This window comes from Megascapheus bottae, chromosome 4 (genome assembly GCF_031878675.1).
Source record: "Megascapheus bottae isolate mThoBot1 chromosome 4, mThoBot2.hap1, whole genome shotgun sequence".
NCBI classification, from domain to species: Eukaryota; Metazoa; Chordata; class Mammalia; order Rodentia; family Geomyidae; genus Megascapheus; species Megascapheus bottae.
The window spans coordinates 9,395,579-9,422,624 of NC_143512.1; the positions used below are offsets into that span (position 1 = coordinate 9,395,579).

The 27,046-nt window shown below is 37.1% G+C and overlaps 1 protein-coding gene across 1 annotated transcript in view; it reads right to left on the reverse strand.

The window, feature by feature from the left end:
• Kctd16 (potassium channel tetramerization domain containing 16) overlaps nucleotides 1–27,046 on the reverse strand; it is a 256,868-nt gene that overhangs the window by 136,861 nt on the left and 92,961 nt on the right. The gene's annotated exons all lie outside the window — the stretch shown is intronic.

Consider the following 27,046-nt stretch of genomic DNA (forward strand, 5'->3'; position numbering starts at 1 on the left):
TACTTGAAGAAAGCAGTGAGGATAGTGCTTTGTGTTTCCCTGTATCTCTTTTTTCCACTATTATCTATGAAATGAGAAATGTAATGAAACCAAAAATACTTATTACGGAAATTACTATAACAGTGCAAGTCACATCTCAGTTGTTTTTTGTTTTACTCACAAAGTATGCTTTGTGGTGGGGTGGATGGGGGAGGGGGAGAATCACAGAAACAGAAGTACAGAGTGTGGCTGGGAATGACAGCGAAGACCTGTAATTCTGGGTACAAAGGAAGTGAAAACAAGAGGATTGTGATTTCAAGTCAGCCCCATATTAAAAATCCAAGGCACTGTCTGCCTAGTAAACGCTTTACCTAGCAAGTGCACATACTTGAGTTCAAACCTCAGTAGCAGCAAAAAGAAAGAAATCAAGATACAACTTGTGGGAGATGCTACCAGAAAAAGAGTTGGTGAACTGGTGAGAAGATAAATGAAAGAATTCAATTCGCATTCTACAAACTTAAGAAAAATGATCTAAGAGTTGGGTTGGGAAAGATGGGTGAATGCTGAAAACAGTAACATGGATCAACACAAGTTGCTTAATAAACTGAATTTTTGAGTGACCACTCCTTTGTACGACTACATAAACATAATTTAAAACACATTTTTTAAAAAAAGAATACAATTTGGGTTTGTGGGTGAGAGCACTGGAAAGAGAAAAGTTGCAGACATTGGTTATCTCATATTGTTACAGTATTTTACCCTGTTACCTGATATATTGTATATATGTTTATTTGGCTATTTAAAATAGGATAGGGAAAGGGGAAAACAAGATGAGGGGTGGGGGGGAGGGAAATGGGGACCAAGGCATGAGAAATGTTTGCAAAGTAATGCACCTTCTATCTGTTGAATATACTGTAACCCTTATATTAATTACAGTAAAAAATATATGAAAAAAATGAATAAGTCAGGTAAAGAAATTATGTTGTCTTTCCAGATAAATCATAAAAGGTTTAGATGTGGGGAGTAGGCTTGTTAGATAGCAAATACCTCCTACATTGCCTATGGAAACCTGGTGTCTGAGAAGCTAGAAGAATGTGCTGGAAGCAACAGGATATAGAGACAGCTTCATCCATCAACTACAGTATAGAGCAGATATGGGAGCTCAATGAGCCAAATCTGAGAGGCTCCTGAGAGCCTGCTTCAGTCTTCACAAAAGAATCAGTCTCTCATAGACAATGGGTTCCATCGCCTGATAGGAACCTTCAGTCCTGGGACACAGCTGGGAAGGGACAATCAATACAGTTAAGGTCTGGATAAACCTAGGCTTGGCCTTGATACTTGCCCTGACACTCACAAGTCTTACAAGTCTTGCTCCTGCACATCCAGAGCCCATGAAATCACCATACCCTAGAGGCTGTCTCACCCACCACCTGCAGCACATTTCCTTCTAGTTTCTCCATCACACCAATTCAGTTCCAATATACATGGGTTTTCCATTTACTTGTTTGAAGTAAGTCTCTACCATTACAACTGTGTTTTCCAGTGTAGCTTTCCAATGTACCTCTGTGTGGCTATTTAAATTTAAATGTATTAAAAATTATAGAATTCTGACAAGTTGAGCCTTCCAGTTGGGTTATCCACACAGTCATCTTCAATACCTACTAGTGTCTACCATACAGGAGATGGTAGATAATTTCTGAATCTAATATAATCATATTAGATAATTCCCATTTGCATAAAAGCTTTACTAGACAGCATCAATGAAGAATGAAGATTCTGTGAGAGCAGAATCCTTACGTGTCATATTCCCATTATTTATTTTATTCCCAGAATTCAAGCTTGGACCTAGCATGCATAGGCAAAGGAATGAATGTAAATTACAGGAAGAATAAGCTAAAGTTTGCAGATACCTTGAATAAGAATAGGACAAAAATAATATGTATCCTTCAGAAAAATGGATTTACAGAGTAAAACTCTACAGAAATTCTCAGTATCTCATCTGTATGTAGCCTATAAAATGAATGTGTGACATATATGTACTTAAATCTCTGGTAATTAAGATTAGTTCTTTACTGGGAGTTAAACTTCTTAACATAATACTACTTTGTGCCCAGTCTCATTTCTTAGACATTCCCAAGAGATAGCTGAAAGCAAATTGAAGGTAATGATAGACTACAGAAAATTTCCATGAAATGATTTACATAAGAACTTCAGTAAACTAATTCATAAGATTCCATTGTTACACAAATTTGTACTATTAAGTAGATGACAAAGAATGAAAGATGAACATTTTATTTCCTGTGGGGTTAGGAATCATCATTCTATTCATTTAATAAATATATGAGCATCTGTCGCAAGAAGCTGGTGGTACCCTGGTTACTAAACTCCAACCTCTATGTCTACTGTGCTTATTAATATGAGCTCTGGGTGGCAAATATACCCATTTGATGCTGTGTGACAACCAGTTAATACCCTAGTACCAGGTGAAGTTATGTAAGTAGTTCTGATTTAATTAAGAAAAAATAATGTGAATACTCTTCTTGAAAGAAGTTTTGCTTGTAATAAAGTTAGCTCTCTCTCTCCCTCCCTCCCTGCCTCCCTCCCTGCCTCCCTCCCTCCCTCCCTCCCTCCCTCCCTCCCTCCTCTCTCTCTCTCTCTCTCTCTCTCTCTCTCTCTCTCTCTCTCTCTCTCTCTCTCTCTCTCTCTCTCTCTCTCTCTCTCTCCCTCTCTCTCTCTCTCTCTCTCTCTCCCTCTCTCTTGGCTCTAGCCTAGACCCCTACTCCGTGCACAGAGTCTGCTTATCCTTGAGAATATTCAATGTATATATGTGAAAATGGAATTAGGTAACTTGAGAGGATAGGTGGGATTAGAAGAGTTAAGGGAGAATGATACTGAACAAGATGAATTGTTCTCACAAATTGTCATGTTGAATTGAAATGCCTTTGTACAACTATTCAAGGATAGTGAAATGAACAGACAAAATAAAGTTCATTTACTTTTCCTCAAATTCACCACAGAGAGGGGTCTCTGAGAAGCTCTGTGGTCAGGCCTGACCTATTTAGATTCATTGGATATCTTCTTTCAATGTTGTTCTTGATGTATATGTCAGATTTGGAAAACAATTCGTCTCCAACTGGACAAAGCAAAGAGTATTCCATTAACTTTCTGCCTGATGAAGATGCTGATTAGTCCTGTGATTCACAGAAGGTATGTGGAAAAATTAGGTTATTAGAGAAATGTGAGGTTTTAGCAGCTTAGGTAACTCCAACACAGTTCTATAGTTTTAGTGATTTAAACAATATGGATTTTATTTCCCACCAGGCTAGAAGCTAGTTCAAATTATCCAGCTGTTCAATGGTTAGTGGTAGCCATCTCTCTCCTTGTTTTCAACCACTTTCCATTGGACCCCACCCCACCACACCCCTGCAGAGTGAATACAGATGTTCCCATCTGTTTTCCTTGTAAACAAGCATTAATTCTACTCTCCTGAGTTCATGTAAATTTGATTATCCCCAAAGGCTTCACATCCCCCACCACTAAATTGGTAGTTAAAAGACTTTATCATATAAATAAATCCTGGGTGTGGGGAACACAAGCTTGGAATTCCTAGTTCCTAAACACATTAAGGCACCATGCTTATAACCAAAGGTGACTTGCCCAGCTCTCAACATTCTGGAGATGCTCTGAGGCTCTAACTCTGCCTTGATCTTGAGTTGCAACCATAACCAAAATAGTAACCAACAACCACCTGTCTCTGGCCCCATAAAAGAAGGAATGGATAAGAAATAGCCACCTCACCTTCTTTCTTCTCTTAATCTTTTGCATGTTCTTTATTATCCCAAGTTGGTTCTGTTTGTGATTTATACAAAGGACAGCAGTGACAACGCTATGTTTTTTGTGCATAATGAGCAGGCATTGAGCTGAAGCTTTCAGGAGATGATCCTTGCATCCTGATAATGGATCTGAAAGACAGCTAGCTCAGTTACAATTGTCTGTCTTTCTGTTCATTTTATTGTTTTCATAAACAGTTAACATTGCATAGAGTATTTGGAATATTTATGGGAAAAAACTATTCAGAGGAAGTGAGTAATCAACAGTGCTCTTGCCTCTACTTTCAGCTAAAGTACACTGAATTTACTTCCTTGATGCTGCACCTACGAAGATCAGGTCTTTAGTGACTACTTTCCCTGTACTGTGGCAGTATGAAGAAATAAAAACAGAAATAGAGTGGTTGCCAGTGACTCACTCCTATAATCCTAGCGACTCAAGAGGTTGAGATCTAAAGATCATGGTTTGAAATCAGTCTGAAAGGGAAGTTCAAGAGACTACAATACAATACCAAAAATGTGGGGGTAGGGGCGACAGATGTAGAACTGAGACTCAAGTGGTAGTATCATAGCCTTGAACAAAAGAAAACCAGGGAAAGCCCAGGCCTTAGACAAGCCAGAACCAGTACAAAAACAAAACAAAACAAAAACAAACAGAAATAGAATCATTAAATAGTGCTTGGTATGTTGTTGACTTTCCATAAATGTTGAGTGACTGAGTGCCTCTTTGCTTTTCTCCTAAAGTCTTAGAGATTCTGAGATGATTCTGTTTCTGCTCGCTTTTCTCTAGGTCTTTAGGAGAAGAGCAAAGGGATCTTCCACCAGAAAAACAGAAGCAAAAACAAACAAAACACCTTATTTTTCATATCACTTTCCATCACTACAATATCTCACCCATGCCTTCCCTCACTTGCTTATTATTATATTTGATCAAAAGAATAACCTACAATCTATATTGCCCCTACTCAGTTCCAAGCAATCTGCTCGCTGCATACCACCTTAGGCTTTTATTCTGCATGTTCCCATAAAGAAGTCTTTATTTCATGCTATGCCATCCCAACTACTGACATTCCCACCACCAAATCTCTTCAAGATCACTTTAAATATGGCTACTTTTTTAAAACTTTCCTCAGCATGGCTTATGTCTGAGGATAAAATAATCACTTGTTTCAACACTATGATAGCTTGTTTAATATATATTATGGTCCAGATACCATGACATAGTAATGGTATACTTTACAAGTTCTAAAATGAGTTGCAAAAATGGCAAGGAGCTTCCTCAAATTTGCACAGCCAGTTTAGGATGGAGGCAGGATTTGAATGTGGGCCAACCAGACTTTAAAGTTTATGTTCTAGCCACTGTGTCATGCTATTGTTGAGTATATATGTTCTTCATAGCTTGAGTTAAAGCTCCCACAAGAATATTTTGCCTTTATCCCCATATTATAATTTATCTCAGTGATTTGATACAGGAGTTTCTTGATTCATGATCCTTGAGGCATCAAGAAGGATCATAATCAAATCAACCAGACCAGCTCAAAAAAATAGAATTAATAAGATGGCTGAAGTTTCCCTCCTCAGCTCTTCTGCCCCCATTAGTAACACAGGACTTAACTGTTCTTGATACACATATTTCTAAAGTAATAAGAACTATAATTACACAGTTACTGCTTTGGGGAAACATAGATCTAAGTATTTTACTTAAACAAATTATTTGCATATTGACCACAATCATACATACTCGATATTTTCCATGTCTTCATTTCACCCAGTCTTACATAGTAGTGGCAGAATCAGGACTGGGACTCGTAAGTCTGTGTGTGTGGCTCCTGCTCTGGCTTTCTGGAGGTGGGTTAGCTGTTATGTCTCTAAGAGCTGCTCATGAGCAGATATAGAAATTATGGTAAGAAGGTTTAAGTCTTTCTTAGAATCAAAGTTATTACTAGCTACAAATGCTTAATATAGTATTCTAGTGATTAATGCCTATGCTACTTACAAGACTCATTAAACTTTATGAGAAAACTCAGACACAAAATACATAAGTATAAGCAGTGTACACATGAGAAAATATAAACACAAAGTGTTTTGGAAAATGTTCATTCATCTCACTGATCATGGAGTTTCAAGTTAAGGCAAGCTTGTTATTCCGTTCACACCTAATAAGTCAATAGCTTAAGGAAACAAAATGTCTTATTACTGGGGAAATTCTGATGAAACTGACACATTTACACTTCTGGTTACTTAAAGAGTTTACCACTTTTGGAAAGTAGTGTGAAAATAATTATTAGGAACTGTATACTTTCTCACTTTCCTTTCTCAATAATTTTACTTTGGGATGTTTATCCTGGTAAAATCATTCAGCAGCAAAGAAAACGTTCATTATGCACAATGTTCATATTTCACAAATATTTGAAATTCAAATTAGAATAAAGTTAATTGAATATGATACATCAGTCCAATGCAATCATAGGTAATGCTTACTAAGTAGTAATTACAAGGATAATGAAGAAATGGGATAATGAATAGTACATGAACAAAGTAAAACATGAAGTGATATATTTTATAATTCTCATTATGTATTAGTATTGATACTGACTTTTGTGTTTGTCTTGACTTTCATAGAATTTGAAATCACAGAATCCCAGGAATCTTCCATGCAGTTTTGCAACTATGAGAGGAATGTACAACTGTGATCATGTGTGGGAGTGATGTGATGCATGTATCAGAATGAGTGGGGGTGGTTTGACAAAGAAGAAGGAGGCAGATGGGTGAAAATGGATGTATAACATGTGAAAAGAAGAATTTTTCTTACTTGGAACTACTCTGACAGAACAGTTTGTCTTTTTCATCTAGAAGAAATCCTAGAAACTGGCTTACCAAGTGCCTCCTATTAAAACTTGGCAACTTCTTTAATTAAATAAAAGATGAGAAACACTACAGGTTTTTAAATATTGCCCTAGATATAACCAGGGCATGGCAGAGATAGCCTCAGGCCATCCATTAGGCATGAGACCATGAGCAAGGAGGTTTCAGAAGCATTCTCAGACTGATCAAAGCAAACGACATGAGAGGGAATCCACAATGACAGCTTGCTTACTAATTCACAGCGTTCATACGCAGATGCTACTCCTGGTTTCTGCCTCTCCTCATTCTTGCACAACCTGTTGTCTTTAAGTAGCAGATTTGTGCAAATTGTGAGCTGAAACTGAAGCTTTCACAGGTGTTCATGCTTTGCTCTTTATCCCCACTAACTTACAGGGCAGCAGAGTGAGGTCAGAGCCAGGAGCCTGCTCCATTCATGTCCTAGCTCCTCCAGCATCCACTGGCAAAGAGGAAGACTTAGGACTTCTCAGACACTAATTTTATGGCAGCTCTGTTTTCTCAAAGGTGAGTGCATAAAGAAACTTGTCTTCTGCTGTGTAGGCCGGGAGTGTGGCATGAAGGTAGAGTGCTTACCTACCATGCACAAAGCCCTGGGTTCTATTCTCCGGTACCACATACACAGAAAAAGCTGGAAGTGGTGCTGTGGCTCAAGTGGTAGAGTGCTTTGAGAAAGCTCAAGGACAGGGCTCAGGCCCTTAGTTCAAGCTCCAGGATTGGCAAAAAAAACCATGCGAGTGAGAATGCTGTGTGATCCCATTCAAAGTTCCTTCTATCTAGACAGTTGGCCGCTGGACATTCGGCTCTCCTAGTTTGCCTTGGTAGTCCTATGAGAATGTGGGCAAGACTTACCTGACAGGTGTGCTGAAGTACTTTTTCATAATCACCTCTACTTAGGGAGGAACCTGCAGACTACTAAAATCATCAGCTTCTATTTTCTGACCTACATCTCCATCAGATCCCTAGCTTGCCTCTTCATTCTCTTCATGCGATGCCTTCACCTGTCTTCATTTCCATCTTGCACTATTTCTGGTCTGCCCATCTCTTAGCCCTTTCTATTCACTGACTAGTTATTCCTGCTTTTTTTCCCATGTATTGGTTAATTTTCTTTATGAAAAGTTTCTCTTTATTCTACGGAACTCAGTCACTTACAGTCTTTTCCACAGTGTCCTCCTTATATTTAGGCTTTGTTCCCACCCTCCATCCCAACCCATCCCAAACGCAGTTTAATTATTGAAGTCCTGGGTTATGATGCAGCACTGTTGTAGGAAGATAATCTGTGTCTGTGTCTTTCAGCCCAGGCCCCTTTGTGACAATGAAGGCTTGTTCGTGTCTTTGCCCCCTGTAGTTTCCTCATAATATATCCCCCCATATATGGTGGAACAAAGAAAGAAAAATCATTTTCACACATGTAGTCCTTCAGTTTTCCTGTCAATTCTACCTGTCCCTTATTCATTATCCATCCTGGCTTGAAGCCATTTGCTTACTTGGGACCACATTATTTTAAATTTTTCTTTTTCAAGTTAATTCTTACTAGTTACTTGATCCAATGGAGATGTTAGTTGTTTGTCTGGGGGATGTCAAATGTGAGTACTTCCAGTGAATTTTCTCATTCCTCATTGGTCAGATGAGTTTCTTGCTGTGCCAGAAGTGTCACACCCAACTATAGATGCAAAAGTAGAGGAGCTTGTGAGTCAATGTGGAGAGTTCTACTTACTTCCTTTATTTTTGTGATAGTATCTCAATGTTACCTCGTGATGGGCTTGTAGTCTCTAATCCAAAGCCTTCCAATGTACCTGACAAGCAGGAATTTCTGAACCTCTGGGTTGATCAAGGATTTCATTATTATCTTATTGCCTTATTGTCTGTCCTTTCTATTGAGATCCAGATTTCTCTTCTCTATTATGTCTCTCTCTCTCTCTCCCTCTCTCTCTCTCTCTCTCTCTCTCTCTCTCTCTCTCTCTCTCTCTCTCTCTCTCTCTCTCTCTCTTTCTCTCTCTCTCTCTTTCCCTTTCTTTCTTTCTTTTCTTTCTTTCTTTCTTTCTTTCTTTCTTTCTTTCTTTCTTTCTTTCTTTCTTTCTTTCTTTCTTTCTTTCTCTCAATCCTGGGGCTGGAACTCAGGACCTAGGCACCTTCCTTGGCCTTTCTCAAAGCTAGAGCTCTACCACTTGAGCCACAACACCACTTCCAGCTTTTTCTGAGTATGTGGTATTGGGGGATCATACCCATGTGTTTGTGTTTGCCAGGCAAGCACTCTATCACTAGATCACACTCCTAGTCCTGCATATCCACTTTCTATCCTCAGAAATACTGGCATTTCTCATCAGATATTGTCTTCTAGAATACAGTTTGTTCTTGTTGTTTTGTGATATTTTATTCTCCTTTTTGTTTTAAAGGTGTTTAATAGGGCTCAAAGGGTTAGGGGAAGAAAATCTGTGTATTTGATTTGCTAAAAGACCCTCATCTTTATATTTTTTAATGTACCTGGCTTTCCTCTAACTTTTTTAATGCACCTTGCCTTCTTGGCATCTCAGTAGAAGTCAAAAGGTCTTAATTTCTCATTACAGAAAATAATATTAACCCCGTCTTGTAAAAAGAGCTTCCTGGGAAGAATTTAAGGAACAGAAAAAGTGAAGTTTTGAAGGAAGAGTATAATTCAACTACACCAAAGCATTTTCTGGGTAATTATACTCTCAACACATTCTTTCCTTTCCAGTAAGTGCTGGGATTTTTTTTTCTTACTGCTCCTTAAGGATAAAGCGTACTCTAAGGAATTTGTTAGAAATTTTCACAGCCTCTTAATGACAGGCTACCAATATGGATGAGTGACAGTAACATCGTACCTTCAGTGGAAAGACCTCAAAGCCTTCATGTCTGTAGAGAAATGGAGACCACCCCTCCCCAGCTCACAACTGAGCTTCCCGTGTAGGGAGATACACTGCTTGACAGCTGACAACTCTCATTCTCCCTCTCGTGGGTAATTATATACTCCTCATTTTCCACCAGTGCCACTGTCCTCACTATGAATTACATGATGACTCCAAGTCTTTTTGAATATTTAAGCAGCAATCAGCACAAGATAGAAAGCTGATGAAAACACAGGTGAATTTACTGACATTCAAGAGCTCAGGAGATTTGCATGCTTACTGGGTCAGCGAAACAACCACTCAAATTTGTTAATGAAATGACTAGTCCAGTGATGGTGCTGTGCTCTGAGAAGTAATTGTCATAGAAGTATGAGAAATTCTGCCTAGATTTAACCACAAACAATGGCATAGCCATATCCACCCAACCATGGTACCCTGCACCATGAACTCTATTAGAAAATCAAGAAACTGTCAATAATTGGCAATCCTTGATTGAATACTTTAAGGAATACAGTCCAAAGCAGAAAGGCACAGATGTCACTCCACACTGTGGCCCTGCTTTCCTATCTCTTTAGAGTGAATACTTTTCTTCTTTGCCAAGTAAAATTCTACAGCAAATTGAAGGCTGAAATTCAGCTCCATCAAATTAATCAAACTATCTGTTGTTTTCTCTCCTTGTGTTTCTATCATTTATTTGTTCATTGATTACTAACCCCTCCCCCACCATATTCTCCATTCATTGCTAAGCTATCTTATTCTGAGTCTATCTACATAGATCATGAGCCAGATGAATAAGGACTACAGAAAATGAACAAGGGTGACTTTTGGGGTCCCATTCGACCTTGAATAGATTTCAAGTCTGCCATTTACCAGTTTACCCTTGAATATGAACTTCAATTACCATATCAGGAATATAGAAATAAAATGAGAACCTCTATCATAAGGGGCTACGGGAAATAAGTCTTAAGTGATTAGCAAGTTGTCTGACATAATATATACTATCATCAGTGATATTATCTAATGCCAGTATTGCTTTTAAAAGTAGAGATTTATGTGTTATTCCTCTCCTAGAGTACAATGTACGATACGCAGAAAACACTCCGTAAATTTTAAGTGGATAAATGAAAGAATGTGGGATTCTCTAAGAAATGGCTTTTACAATCCTAGAGAATAACCCCCAAATGTCTTTCAAAATATCAAACTATCCACAAGGATTTTTTTCATATTATTTCCATAGGATGAACAACTTACAACTGGTTGCTTCAGTTTGAGCTCCAGTTGCTCAGTTTACTTCCGTCTGTTCTGCGGAATTCACATGAAATCATCTACCATTTTTTCTATTCAGTTTTGAGGTGACAAAAGATAATCCATACAAAAAACACAAGTGAGAATTTTGGCTTTACATCTGTCAATGCCTCACAACTTCAGATATACATAAAACTGAATATCTAAAGCTAAGACCTGCTCAATATTCTTCCTGGAGCTTCTGGATTGAACATATGATATATGGAAAGTATTTTGCAAACTCCTAAGACCTATGCAAATACTCATGTCTGTGTGTTTGTTTGTTTGATTGATTGCTTATTTGTAGAAGCTTATTTCTTGGCACTACCTGAAAATTTCTATCCAGCTTTACTAATAGCCACATTTCTTCAAATATATTTAACAGATTGATTCAAGGCCACCAACAAAAGCAGCAACAGAACAAAAATCTGTTACTGCTTTTGTACAAAATAGAGCTTTGTGATTTCCTGTAGGAAAACGCAAGAGGGCTATTAAAATGTTTTCATTGATTGCAACGTCCTCTCTACGTGCTGCAGTGGCTCCTTACAAGAGCCATCTTTTAGGACTCTGCTGTGGATTTATTTTTCATGGTATTGGGATCTGGTGGGTAAATAAGGCTTCCGCACTAACACTAACCTAAAGAGACAGCCTCTCAGGAGGACAATCTCATTTTTATGCTTTTCAAGCTTGGGGCCATAAAACTTATCAGCCTGTAGACAAGCATCCTAAAGATTATAGGGACACAGAGGTTCTCTTTGAGTGAACCTAGATAATAAATATTCAAGTTCAAAGTCACTGAGTAATCTAGGACATCCATTAAACCTTTATTGAACTAGTCAGGGCTGATCAACCCAATAGGTACCAGATTGGTAAAAACTTAGAAGAAATAAATACTTCTAAGAGTGATCTGATATCTCTTAGATATATGATCATGGTGGGATGTGAATAATATTTCAAATAAGTGTACCTTAGAAAATATGTTAAGTCTCCAGGCTATAATACAGATATATGGCATATTTATTGACACAGTTTATTCACTAAAAAAAAGAAGCCAGATTAAAGATGGTTTTGTCAGTCAGTGTGAACTAAGAGCAATTGGTTTCAATCAGGCAATAAAAAAAATCAGATGCTGATTACTTAAAAAGAAGCAAACTAGAGCAAAGTTTCTTTCAGTCATGAGATTCAGTAAGATGAGAACACTTTTGGACAAAGGATCAAAGTGTACTGATTCCAGAAATCAGGTCAGCAGAGCTCATAATAGGTCTCCAGCTGTCAGGGATTTTTAAGGGCCACAGGACACACACTTGTGATGTTACAGTGGGGCTCAGGTCAGGCAGTAGAGACAACAGACTAGCTGTGAGTCCTTTAGAAGCCATAATCAGTGTTTACATGGATGACACAGTCTGCATAGACAAGAAAATTAATATTTCCCCTTCAGATGAAGTATACAACTTATTTTGCATGGGAATGTACTTCCTGCCACCAGCAAAGAGAAAACTATTCCCCTTTCATTCTTTCCTTTTACACATCCCCAAATCGTGGGGTAGACCACCAGCTGGACCAAGAGAAGAAAAGCCGGCACTGAAGAAAACAGAGGAACATTAGTTGTAGAAATATGTCTTCCACTACCATGGCTTGGCGAAAAGATGAATGAGGCGATTCTGCATAATTGCCTGTGGATTCGTGACCACATTTACACCTCTCTGAATTATCAAATTTGTCTCAGTGTCACATTAACATATGACTTTAATATTGCCCGTGTCAAAGCTCTAGTTGTGTAACAGGGTCTAAAATATGAGCACAAGTTTTCATTCTTCATTTGTTCCTTCTGCAAATATTTATAGAGTATGTGTAAGCTATGGTGAGGAGCAAGGAAGGAAAAGTAGTGATTTGTAGTGAGTGTTCTTATCTGCTTGGCAGAAGAAGGAGAAAAAGCAAACACACTTTTCATATATGCTAGCATTCTGTTGGTGGAAAAGTAATTGATATTTTTATTCTGTCACATTAAACTGCCAATAATAAATAAGAACCTGCCATCAACAATGAAATTTCCCTCTTTAGGGTGTACCTGGAAGTTGTGTTATAGAAGATGATGGTCACTTTGCAATGCAGTATTCATAAAAACAATGCCTTCAGCAATCAGGTTGTTCACAATTATGAACCAGGGAAAATTAAACCTAAATCATGCATGTTAATATTACATAGCTATTTTTTTAAAAAATGAAGCAGTTCTATGTGTGGTCATAAAAATACCTTCAACATATCATAAATAAAAGTCAGGATGAAAAAGTTTTACAAAAATGTGGTCTTTTGAGGTGTGATCAGTTAAATGTATGTTCATGGTTAGATGTATAGCAATAGTAGAAGAAGAAATTCACAAACCTACAAACAAGGGTGATCCAGAATGAGAGGGTCACAGGTATGAATGCAAAACATCAAATAAAAATTCACTTCTTAAAAATGTTATATGGGTAACAAAGCCAGATACAGTAACAACATGAGATTAACCACAGGGCAACAAAGGAGGAGAGAAATAACATAGTACATTAAGAACAACAATCACCCAAGATAAAGCTCTTCTTGTTTCCATATCCTAGAGATCCGTTCATTTAGTCTCTTCTATGATCTTATGTAACTAGGTTTTATGCTATTATAGTCTCCTGCTTGGAGGACTACAATACTAATTATTACAAATAGGGAAACCATTGAGCCTGTGTTCCTTTGAGTCTGGCTTATTTCACTCAATATGATTTTTTTCCCCAAGTCTCTCCATTTCCTTACAAATGGGGCAATGTTGTTCTTTCTGATGGCAGCATAGAATTCCATTGTGTATAAGTACCATATCTTCTTGATCCATTTGTCTACTGAGGGGCATCTGAACTGGTTCCATATCTTCACTATGGTAAGTAGTGCTGCAATGAGCATTGCTGTGCTAGTGGCTTTACTATATCATTGTTTCTGGACATTTGGGTAAATGCCAAGGAGTGGAATTGCTGGGTCATAGGGGAGCTCTATGTTTAATCTTTTGAGGAATTGCCATACTGATTTCCATATTGGTTGAATGAGTTTACTCTCCCACCAACATTGTAGTAGTGATCCCTCTGGCCACATCTGAGAGCGTCTGCTGTTATTAAATTTCTTGATCATGGCCATTCTAACTGGAATGAGAGAAGGGGGGAAAACAAGATGATTGGGAAGGGCTGGGGGAGGGAAATAGGGACAAAAACATAAGAATGGTCATCAGTGTGTGAGATGTAATGCACCTACTATCTGGTGAACATAACTATAACCCCTCTATATGTTACCTCGATAATAAAAAATAAAATGAAAAAAAATGCTGTGTGCACTGGTTGTTAGTGGCTCATACCTGTAATCCTAGCTACACAGGAAGCAGAGATCTAAAGATCATGCTTCAAAGCCAGCCCAGGCACAAAAGTCTCTGGGAATCTTGTCTCCAATTAACCACAAGAAAACTGGCAGTGAGGTTGTGGCTCAAAGTGATACAGTGCTACACCTCAGCAAAAGAGCTCAGGGATGGTGCCCTGGTGCTGAGTTCAACCCCCATGACTAACAAAATAGAAATACAAATTCTGCTTGATAAGTGTACAAAACCTTATAATGGATGCAGTAGAAACACACACATGTACAAGTGTGAATACACACACACACACACACACACACACCACAAATTTCATGGAATGGAATAGGAAGGGAAAGAATGATCAGAAAAGCTACCCTGGAAAGGTAACTATAGAAGGAGGAAGAGCCAGCATTGCCCTGGAGGAACAGGGAAAAATACACAAAGGTTGTCTACATGTACTTCCAAGAAGAATTATTGGACCTTCAAAACAAGTAGACATGTGTGTCTCCTAAAAAAGCATTGGACTTCATTCAAAAGAAAAAACTTGTAATCCTATCAAACACTAGCACCTAATTGCTTAGCTGCAGTCAGAGACACTGTTTAGCTCTAGATAGGGCTATGCATTTCTGTTTGCACACACACCATCACCTGAAGACCTACAAGCAAAATCTCCTCTGATGACAGAGCTGCCACCACAGCTTTTGGATCAGAATATTTTACTTCTACAATACAGTCCAAATGGATGGGTTAATTCCATCTTTATTGAATGTTCAGTTTTCCTCAGAACTCCTAAGCTTATTCAAAATCCTCTGAGTGATTCAAAAATATTGAATTTAAACACACGCTAAGTACTTCAAATATGTTCAGAGTGGATCATAACATTATACAGAAAAGCTTTCATATCTATTTCAGATAGATAAAAATACTTAAGAACATTAAAAAGATTATGTATCATATATAATCTTACCTATAAGATTATATATGATACATAATATACTAATAGACTTAAAATATATACTATACTAAGATACTTAAGAATATATGAAGGGCCGGGAGTTTTGCCTAGTGGTTAAAGTGCTTGCCTAGCATGCACGAAGACCCAGGTTCGATTCCTTGGTACCACATACATACAAAAAAGCCAGAAGTGGTGCTGAGGCTCAAGTGGTAGAGCTCTAGCCTTGAGAAAGTCCAAGGACAGTGCTCAGGTCCTGAGCTCAAGCCCAGGACTGGCAAAAAAAAAAAAAAAGAATATATGAAGGGGCATCAATGTTTGTGAAGTAAAGCACCTTCTATCTGGTGAATATAATGTAACCCTTCTATTAATTACAATAAAAAAGAAAATATACACTATATATATTTTATAATAATATAGAGAATGTATACAGTATATAATATACCATGAAGACTAATATATAGATGATATTTCATATCATCTTTTAGTATCTTCAGGATATTTTGTTAAGGCTTGCTTTCAAGAAAGTCTTGTGATTTTAAAAATTGTGGTGCTTATGCACAATGGAATTTTATATAGCCATTAGAAAGAGCAGCATTATGTTATTCTCAGGGAAATGGAGGGACCTAAAACAAATCTTATTAAGTTAGATAAGCCATGCTCAGAGAAACAAACAGTGCATTTTTTCTCTCATCTATAGAAACTAGATGTAAAATACACCAAGACACTATCAGTTATTCAGGGCTGTAGATATTCGCATACAGTGAGACCAAAGGAGCATGCTCTTAGGAGAGATACAGAGAGGTGCAATCCCTTTGTGTTTCTGATTGTATAAAATAATGTTTATTGAAATAAACTCCAGCAAATGGAAATGAAGATTGTTTTTTTTTCTTTTTCTGTTGTTTGTTGTTTTATCTGTCTTTGGGGGGGATAAAGGGAACACAGAAATGGAGAGACAAATCGTGATTGAATGCAGGTATGGTATTCAGTAGACACTGCATTGCAAATGAATGATACAACTTGTGAGACAGAACAGGAGGGAAAAACTTAGAAAAAATGAGGGAAGGAGTGACATTGAACAAAAAGAAAAGCACTCATTATTTGACTTGTGAAATAATAACCCCTCTGTATATCACCTCTATAATAACAAAATATATATATTTAATTTCTAAAAGGAACAGTAGAGAGCATATGTTAATATGTCTATTCATACATAGTATATACATATATGTCTATAGTATATAGAGTGTATATTAGGTTTATGGTATATATAGCATATAGTATAGTATCTGGTATGCATATGTGTGTACCTACTATATAAAGAGATATATACATATATAGATATATGCATACTATACGTTGAAGAATAGTATTGAGAATATGTATTGTATACATGCACCATGAAAAATTGTATATAGACTATATTTCTTACCATATCTTACCATTTAAAATTTTTTGCTTTCTAGAAAAATCCTTTTTTGTCAGTCATGGGACTTGAACTCTAGGCCTAGGTGCTGTCCCTGAGCTCTTCAGCTGAAGGCTACCACCCTACCCCTTGAACCACAGCCCCACTTCTGATTTTCTGGTTGTTAATTGGTGATGAATCCCATGAACTTTTTTTTTGCCTGGGTACTGTAAAGAGGGGTTATGGTTACATTTTCCAGGTAGTAAGTGTATTACTTCCCATACACTGATACCCCTTCTCATGTCTTTGTCCCAATTTCCCTCCAATCATCATGTTTTTAGTGCCTGAGCTGGCTTTGAACCGCGATCCTCAGATCTCAGCCTCCTGAGTAGCTAGGATTATAGGCTTGAGCCACCACACCCAGCTTAGAAAATATTTCTTGGAATATTTTATTCCCCCCAAACAAATGTTGACTTCTTGGTAGCACTTTAATAAAAATAAAAATTATTTTCCAGTTTTAGGGAAATTATTATTCACTTTCTTTGAGTGAAATCAAACTGACTTTCAGACCAAGTGGGGAAAATCTAAATCAGAAAATGCCCATCCCAGTGTCATCTTCAGTCACAAAGAGAGTAGTGGAAAGAAGGCGCTGAAATTAGAAGTCTCGATTAGTTATAAGGTCCAATTTTCTCTGTGACACAAGTGCTTCCATTTCAATCTTAATGCTTTGAGTTGCACATATTGAGTGGCATTTGATAAGCTAGATGGAAAACTATTTCACCACCACAAAGTAGTATACTTGATGGAAGAGTCTATAAATACATTTTAAATCTTACACTGTAGATAGATGTGTTTGTTCCTCTATCAGATAATTATTTTCTATTTTTCTCCTGCTACTCTCTGACATTTATCATATCATTGATATTCTATATTCACTGCTACTCCCTTAAAGTCAATTTTCTTCATGGGCTTTATTGTCACAGACAGGCATCCATCCTAGAAAGGATGCTTTTGAAGGAGGCATTCCACAGTAACTGATGGGGGAAAATTATCTCAGATTTGGATCATTTTAATGTCTATTATTTTAATGGCTGCAAACATTTTATAATGCCTTCATGGGTGGTCTCAGTTCAATGATAGTACAAGACATTTTACTAAAACCCCAAAATACTTATGGAAGAAGAACTTTGATTGAGGCTCTCATTAATTTTTCATTTCCTTCTGATAAGCATTTTATTAACCGAAAATGAAATATGCATGAAAACATTGCAAGACTTCTACATAAAATTTTCTGTTAGTTGAGTGATTGTTTACTGACTGCCTACTGTGTGCAAAGCTCACAGCTTTCAACACTGAAGATGTAGAACAGGGCCTTGTTCTGAGTTCGTGTTCATCCCTGTTGAGAAGTAAGGGGATCAAGCAAGTTAAGAAATAATTACAGCACCATGTGATGAGGGATTCTGTAAGAAAAATACTTGATGTTCCAGAAGTTCACAGGCTGAGTGTCTTCCCAGGATGTACTATCCTGGATTAAAGCTTCCTAAAGGGTCCTATGAGGAAACTTAACAAAAAATGAATAAATAGATTAAAAGAAAGAAAATAAGAGAAGCTGGCATAATTTGCTTTAAAGGTCCAGAAAAGAGTGAGCACAGGGGGTATACCACAGTGTCATTTGAGCATAGACTCGAAGCTGGGGTAGGGAAGGAGAGTTGAAGAGCAAGCAAAGGAGGGTATGTGGGGAGACAGGGTGTGTGTGGAAGCAGGGTGTGCAGGTCATTTAATCCTATTGAAGGTTTTAGATCACATCCCAAGGGCAATCAAAACTCAGGGCAGATTCTAGGCAGCCTCACGACTGGATCAGATACCCTACTAGACCAAGGCACCCTCCATGAAGCTAAAGCAGTAAGAGAGAAGACCATGACAGAAATCTTGAGAAGGGAGAATGGTGGCTCAGACTCATGCAGTGTACACATGATTGGAGTTTCTGTGTGTGTGTGTGTGTGTGTGTGTGTGTGTGTGTGTGTGTGTATACATATATATATATATATATATATATAGCAAAATAACCCTAGTTTATTTTTGTTCAATTAATCTCTGTGTGTGCAGGGGGGGTGTAATAGTCTTATTTTTTTTTTGTCCACATAATCAGAGGGATGAAATCTGCTCTATAAAACCCTGGCGTTTTTAACTATGGATAGCAAACAAAGACAATCCTTCAAAACAAAATTGTTTTTGGTAGGTTCTTCAAAAGTCCATTTGACATGTTGTGACTAATAGATGAGATCATAGGATTACTTCATAGACAGAAAGTAAACATTCACATTGATTTCGGGTTGGAAAAGACATAATAGTATCTGGGATACTATTTGGTTACATTGTATAAATACAGGAGATGAGATGGGACCTTTCATAGGAGAGATGATGAATTTCCTTAGTCATTTTTCTACAAACCTTTCCCAAATCTCAGCCAATGAAAAAGAACAAATTTGGAAGCAGAAGAAAAGTAAGGCACATAGAGCATATTGCCAACTAATGCTGGAAAGCAAATTCGAGTATTAACCTAGTACCTAATCTCCAAATGCAGCTGCTTAATTTTAGCACCAGTGAGTTCTTACATATTAATCTACATGAAGACACAGTAATGACCCATTATTGAAGCATCTGCAACTTGAAATCACTCATCCATTTTAGGGTATAGTAATTCATTCTATTGATGAGACTTGGTTTAATACACTGCACAGTCTAGATGAGTGTCTCATTTCACAGAATCTTTAAAAAAAATGTCCTCAAAGTAGGGCTTGGAATGTGGCTTGCCTAGCATGCATGAAGCTCTGGGTTTGAATCCTCAGAACCACAAACACAGAAAAAGCCAGAAATGGCGCTGTGGCCCAAGTGGTAGATTGCTTGCCTTGAGCAAAATAAGCTCAGGGACAGTGCTCACGCTTTAAGTTCCAGCCCCAGGAAAGGGAAAAAAAGTCCTCAAAATAATCCAAAGCATTCAGTTCATAAACTAAAAGCATAGTCTTCTAAATGTTTATACATATAGATTTATATATAGTCTCTCTATATGTGTGTATATTAATTACTAAGAATCATTTCCTAATAATACACCATGAGAAACAATCTTAATAAAATAAGATATTCATGAGTAAAATAATTTCACTATTGGAAACTGGGGGTTACAAATTATATGGCTCATTACCAAATTTTTGCTGTGCACACTTACCTACGGAACTTCCACACTTACCTTTGGATTTGTCTTCTTTTAATTTACAAAGAATAATTGCATATACCTATGTAGGTAAATATGACATTTCCATAAATATGTATATGTATATATATAATGATCAGAATAGCTAATAATCTCTTTTTAAACATTTATAATTCCTTATATAGAGAAGCTTCAAAAAATTTAAATTTCTTGATAAAATACACAGTAGATTCCTGTTTATAGTCACAGACCATTCTGTTGGCCATTAGAAACAATCTTTCTATCTAAATATATTTTGCTTAGGATTCAACTTCTTTCTATATTCCTCTTCCAGTCCTTCATAGCTTCTACTGTCCCCAACTCTGATGTCCCTATGAAACCAGCCTTTTGCACTTCTAGATAGGAGTGTGACTAGGCAGAGTTTTCTTTCTCTGCCGGAGCTGCCACAATTTTATAGTAGAACATTGCTATAGATTTGTCAAAATATTTACTGGTGTTTGCTGTGTCCATCAGAGTGCTGAAAGCTTATCTTAGTGAACAAAAGACACAGTTTATTCTTCACACAGTTTACCATTTATAGGGTAAGTATATTAATATTGTCTAAATTGGGCATAATTTTAGCTGATCTTATTCTTGATTTTAATTATAATTAACTGCTCTCAATTGATCTTATACTTATTTGCAATGATATAATACAGATTTATACAGTTTAATAAACAGAAATCAAGTCTGTGATTTTTGAAGAGATTTCATGATTGAGAATAAAGTCCAACACTACACTGTGGACTCAGAAAAAGTGGTGCTCATAATTTTTAAACTGAATCCAGAGGTAGGAGTAAGAAACAGCTAGGTGATGATCATGGATAAAAAGCAATCCAGACAAAGGGATAGCTCAGGAGTAAAAGAGGGAAGGATGCTTTTGGCCTCTTTTTTTTTTTCATTTTTCTTTTGGTGGTAGACTTCCTTTCCATTGTAGTAAAATAAGTGTCAATAACTTCATGTTTCTTTCTCTTGATTTTCGTACATAACTTTCTACATTGCTCTAGGTGGTTCCTAAATTGGCTTGCATTAGACCAATACTGTTGTTGTGTGACAGTTCTTAAGGAAATGAAATTTGCCAATCACTCAATCCTGGACTGGCTAACCATGAACACATAAAGAAGATTCTTGCCTACATTACCAGATACTGGGAGGAAAAGATGACACATGACTATGATCATTGTTTTTCTCTCCAGAAATAAACTTCTTAATCATCATGGAAATGAGGAACATTAAAATTATACTTATAAAATACCTTTATTATGCCAGACTGTAGCGGCTCATGTCTATAATTCTAGTTACTCAGAAGGAAGAGATTGTGGCTTTGAGCCACAATCCAGGGCAGGAAAGTCCATGAGATTCTTATTTCTGATTAACCATCAAAAATCTGGAAATGGAGTTGTAGCTCCAGCCTTCAGCACAAAAATACAGAGACAGAATCCAGCCTCTGAGCTCATGCCTCATGATTGTTACACACACACACACACACACACACACACACACACACACACACACACATCACACACATTATTGCTGCTTGTATATCCCTGTGCCTTTTCCGTTTATCTGCAAAAGCTTTCTTTTGATTTACCCATGTTTTTAAAAATGAAAAGGAATTGCATTTTTGCCTTATTAGCTGGGTACAGTATACAGCTAATGTGACAGCGAGGATAGAAATTGGAGCAGAATAAAGGGAAGTTTTTTCAAGCACATGTATTATGCTTTTTTCCTCTGAGAAGACATGCTTGAAACTGAATTTTAAACACTTCAGCATGAGTGAAACAAATTAATAATGGCTCAGACACAGAGGTGTTGAATATTATTCATGATCTTGAAATTATTAATGTAATACTGAGCCATTATTACCACATATTGCCATCAGAGTAATTAACACATCTTATCTAATAGAATAAGGCCATCAAATCAAACTAAGAAGTAATTAAGTTACATAACAACACAGCTGAGGCAGAAAGATGCATGTCAAATGAATTAAAAAATTGAAGCTCACCTAGGTGGTCCAGAACAGCCAAGAAGGGTAGCTCGTAATTAACTGCCTGGTTTACTACTAAGTCACTTTATGGTATTATGATGCCTCCATTTCTATGTGGCTGTAAAAGCTATTGCCAAATTCTACCTGTGAGCTCCTAATGCGTTCGTATTTCCTTGTCTACTTTGAAGATAGCATAGTCTACCTTGGAGACTAGAAATCTGCATTTCTGACATCTCCCAGAGATTTTTGAAGCAGGTGATTTATGACCCACATTTTGGAAAATTCTGTGAAAAAGGATTTCAAATGTCCCTTCCAGTCTTAATTATCAATGAGATTTTTTTTTACTTTTGTGTGTACAATAGAGAAGTTTTTTTTTCCCCACAAATTGACATTTGTTTTATATATGAACTCTCCAGAAAATTCTCACTCTCTACGAGTAATCTGACCTGTTGATTTACTAATGTTGTTCTATAAAATCTAAGAAGAAAATAAAGAAACAAATGTTTATTTTCGGCACTTAAAGAGTCATTCTATTCTGAAATTATTCCAAACCCTACTACATATGTCCTTCCACAGGTATCAAATGAGCTGAACAAAAAATCAAATGAGTAAATAATTTTAAGTTGTCATGAAACTAGATAATTCTGTGACTGATCCTTCCAAATGCCTCTTCCCTTAGCCATCGGATTATACAGAAGGACTCCTCTCAGAGATGAATGACACAGGTTGTTAAATTTAGAAGGATTCTGACTGTGAGGATTAGAAGGCACTGGTGTCCTGAGATTTCTCCACAGATCTGATGAAAGCTTTGTATGATTGTTACCAGGTTTTGTTTATCAGGTTGTGAAATTTCATCAATATTTATCCCTGTCTTACTGCTTTGGCAAACAGGTCATGATGCCTGATGCTGAAAAGACCGTAATAAATACAAAGGAAACAAGGAAGGTGGAAAGTTTCAGGTTAACATAAATACTTAACTGGAAATGTAAGTGGTGACAAATATCAGCTTATGTTTATTGGTTTATTTATACATTAATATGCAAGATCACCAACATAAAATGGTATAATATTTTTTGGAAATTCTTTTCACATCTTTCCATTTCCTTACAAATGGTGCAATATTATTTTTGTTGATGGATGAGTAGAATTCCACTATGTAGAAGAAATATTTGAAAAAAATTATATTAAGTGAAGTAAGCCAAACCCAGATAAACGCAGCTTGCATGACTTCCCTCACTTATGATAACTAGACTGTGCCTATAAATCTATAAGTAAATATATTGGGTGGTAAGGAAATGGTTGCAAATAAATTAATTGAAGTATAATAGACTATGGAGACGCCAGTGGCTCATGCCTGTAACCCTAGCTACTCAGAAGGCTGAGATCTGAGGAGCATAGATCAAAGCCAGCCTGTGCAGGAGTCCATGAGATTCATCTCCAATTAACCACCAGAAAGCCAGAAGTGGCACCGTGGCTCAAAGTGGTAGTTCACTAGCCTTGAGCTGAAGAGCTCAGGGACAGCGCCCAGGCCCAAAGTTCAAGCCCCACGACTGACCCAAAAATGTAGATTATGGAGAGCACAAATTGTAATTATTTGAAAAGACTAACTCAAAGTCCAACAAAATAAGCATCAAGAAATGTGTATTTGCAAAGGGGGGTGGGACCAAAGGAAAAAGAGTAAAAAAATGAAGGGGGAAGGTGGAAAAAATGCAGGGAAGAATTCACTGCATATATCACAGAATTGAGGGAAAAAAAAGGGAAAAGCTGGGTTGAGAGAGGTTGGATGAGAATGTCAAAAGGGGTGTGTTGTATTCATAAACTGCTTTCTGAATGGCAACTCCTGTGTATAAATACTTAAAGACAATAAAAATATTCACCAAAAAGAGAATTCATCTCACTTGCAAAGTTGTCACATCTACTTCTGATACTCCTGTTGATGTCCAGCAGAATTATTTTCATAAGCCAACCAGTTGTCCAAAGAAATGTCTCCTTACTGCTGTTAGATATGGGCTGTTACATATGAAGTAATTTGTTAGTCAATATATGATGAAACCATAAAAATCTTATCTTCAGACATAATTACATTATCATGACACTGACCAATGATGCTGAAGAGGAGTTCTCAAGGAGAGGATAGAAAAGAATGCATATAAATTATAGGCAGAGATTTATGAAAGTTCGCAAAAATGTGTTTTGTTCAACCATTGAAACTCCAACACAGTTTACTAAACATATAAAACAAGTAGAATATTCACCATGTTATTCCTAATCAAATTTATATTTAATGCAATTATATGTATTTTAAACCATAGTATAAGTACACTTAGTTGCAGAGATATAATGCTACCAGCCATACAAGGTTGCTCAAGATTTTTTTCTATACTTCTATTCCTTTAACTGTAAAATGAAGATAAAAATATCATTACTGTGTCAGAATGAATTAGGAGAATGAGAATGGAGGTCACATTGAGTGTTATGCGTTGTTCTCACAGACTGACATGTTGAACTGAAACTCTTCCCTACTTAAGGTTAATAAATAAAAATAGAAGTTTCCCAAAACAAGCATAGAAAAATATTTTATTCTCCATTCATTCCAACTATATAGTAAGTATTCTGTATATATAATTCAGTTTAGTTACTGGAATACCATCTTAATTACTATAGCCATGTCCTCAGATACCTTTTAAAACTAATTTCTTCAATTTTCCTTTAGATCACCTCAATGTTTAAACTTGAATGGTTACTTTAACCTCCCTGTGAGCATCAAATCTATTCAATCTATTTATGTTTTATATGCAAGGCTAAGTTACCTAATAAATAAAAATGTAATATTTAAAAAGAATGTATGTTTTTCTGTGAACACCTAAAATCAACAGTATGTAAATCTCATTTAGGAGAAACATATCAATAAAGCACAAAAAATAGATTCTTTCCTAAAAGTGTTTTCCTTCTTCTCTTAAGCTATTCTGTGGGGTCACGGTGTACATGAGGCACTTTAGAAGCATCTGAGGTCCAGCTTTCAGGCAGAGCCAAGGAGCATTAGGGCCTGGTGGAAAAGTCACTTCAAGGAGAGAGTGAATGTGAGCACAACTCATAAGTCTGATGGGACTGCTAAGACTTCCCATTATAAGTCTGAAAGGGGCAAAATAATTCAATTACCCTTCTGAAACAGAGTATCTGCAGAGGCACCATGAGAATCACATTTTGCATATAGACCAGGATCTGCAGAGAATATATTACACAAAATGAAAGAAAACTTGAAGTAAATCTATATATTTCCTCATCATTACTGGGCTATCACACAGACATAGCCTTATTATAGTATGTGTCAGCATACAGAGACCCAAGCAGGTACCATCCACATCAACCAAGTAAGATCGAAGTCCATGATAATAAGTACACAAAAGTCTCCTCTGAGTTCCTAGCTATCTTGGGAAAGAAGTGACAAAGACTTAAGCAGGCAAATTAGGCCACATGTTCGATGCTTTTTTTCAAGTCTAGTAAGTGATTTTTAAGAATGGTCACCACAAGAATCTGTCTGCTCTCTTTCTGTTTTCCCCAACAAAAACTGAAAGAAAGTATTGCACAGATAGGAGAATGCATCTCAGCTAGAAGACTTTCAAACTTCCAACTCTGCATGGTAGGTAGAGGAGTGGGGGCAGCTGAAGGGAGACCATATTTCCCCCCCCCCAATTATTTGCTCATTCACCCAGCAAATACTTGTTGAGCAATTATTATTTGCCAAGCTTGAGGAATGATGCTTGAGAAATACAGATGAACAAAATCTTACCTCTGCCCTCCTGGATTTCACGGTACAGCAGAAGCAATGCACAGGTTAAAACATAATTGGAAATCTAGGGGATGCACGCTTAGAACTACAATGTACTGAGGTAGGGAAACCAATAAAGTTACAGTGAGGAAGTAGCTCTGCTCTGCATCAGGAGACAAGCAGTCCAGGGAGGGATCAGACTGAAGGCACTAGCAGGGACTAAAGGGATTTTCTCAGTAGCCTATGAAAGGAAGATGTAAGGGTGAATACTCTCAGAAGGAACAGGGCAAAGGAACAGAAGACAGAAGAACTCTGCCTACTAGAAGCACCAGGTGTCATTTTCCTGGATAAATGATGGGGCAGGGGCATATATTATAAGATCTTATAGGCCACATCTTATAGGTGTTCACAGGAACACATGGATTCTTAGGAACGCTCCTTAATGATTCTGAGTACAACAATCCACATATCTCACAGGCTGCAGATATGGCTCAAAGTAGCAAATTGTCTGCATATCAAAGGCAAGGCCCTGAAATCAAACCCTAATATCACAGAAAGTAAGGAATAGAGGGAGGGAGAGAGGGAAAGAGAAGAAAAGGAAAGGAAGGAAAGGGAAGGAATTTGCATCTTATAAGCTAAGTTGGTTTCTGATAGCAGGGGATCCACAGACCACACTGGAAAATACTGATTTTGATAACACCAGTGAAAATAACACTTTGCTTCAAAAATAAGTCTTTTTTATTAAATATATTTTCATTATAATTAATAGAAGTGTTACATTATCTTTGCCAGATAGAAGGTTCATTACTTAACAAACATTGCTACCCCTCAAAAATAATTCTTATCCATTTGTTTCATTTTCCAGTATAACTCAGTGCATAGAAGTAGCTATAGCTTTGTTCCTTCTAATTATGTCATGAAGTGTTGTTTCTATTATTTTTTGGATGGTTGGCTTTGCTTTGAGATTTGGGGTTTGAGGATTTGGCACATTATTTTATTCTGAATATTAAGGGTTGAATCTAGAGGTTCACACGTGCTCAGCACAACTCTACTGCTAGCTACAAACGCAGTGCATTAGGTTCTGGAAACTAAAGCTAGACAAATAAACTTGTATATAAAAGAGAAGAAAGACAGAAAAGAAAAGAAGGAAAGACGGAAGGAAGGAAGTAAAAAAGAGGAGAGAGAGAAAGAAAAAGGAAAGAAAAAAAACAAAGGAAGGAAGGAAGGAAGGAAGGAAGGAAGGAAGGAAGGAAGGAAGGAAGGAAGCAAGCAAGCAAGCAAAGAAGGGAAGAAGAGGAAGACACAGTCAGTGAATAAGCTTTGAATAAACTTTGAGAAATATGTGCTCTTCAGTACAGGAGAAAGTAAAACTTCTCCAATCCCCTTTAGTGAATAAATTCGGCATGCCTGGTCACTGCATTTAATTAGTAGGCAAAAGTTCTTCCTTGAGCCGGACCTTCCCAATTCACAGACATGTAGGAA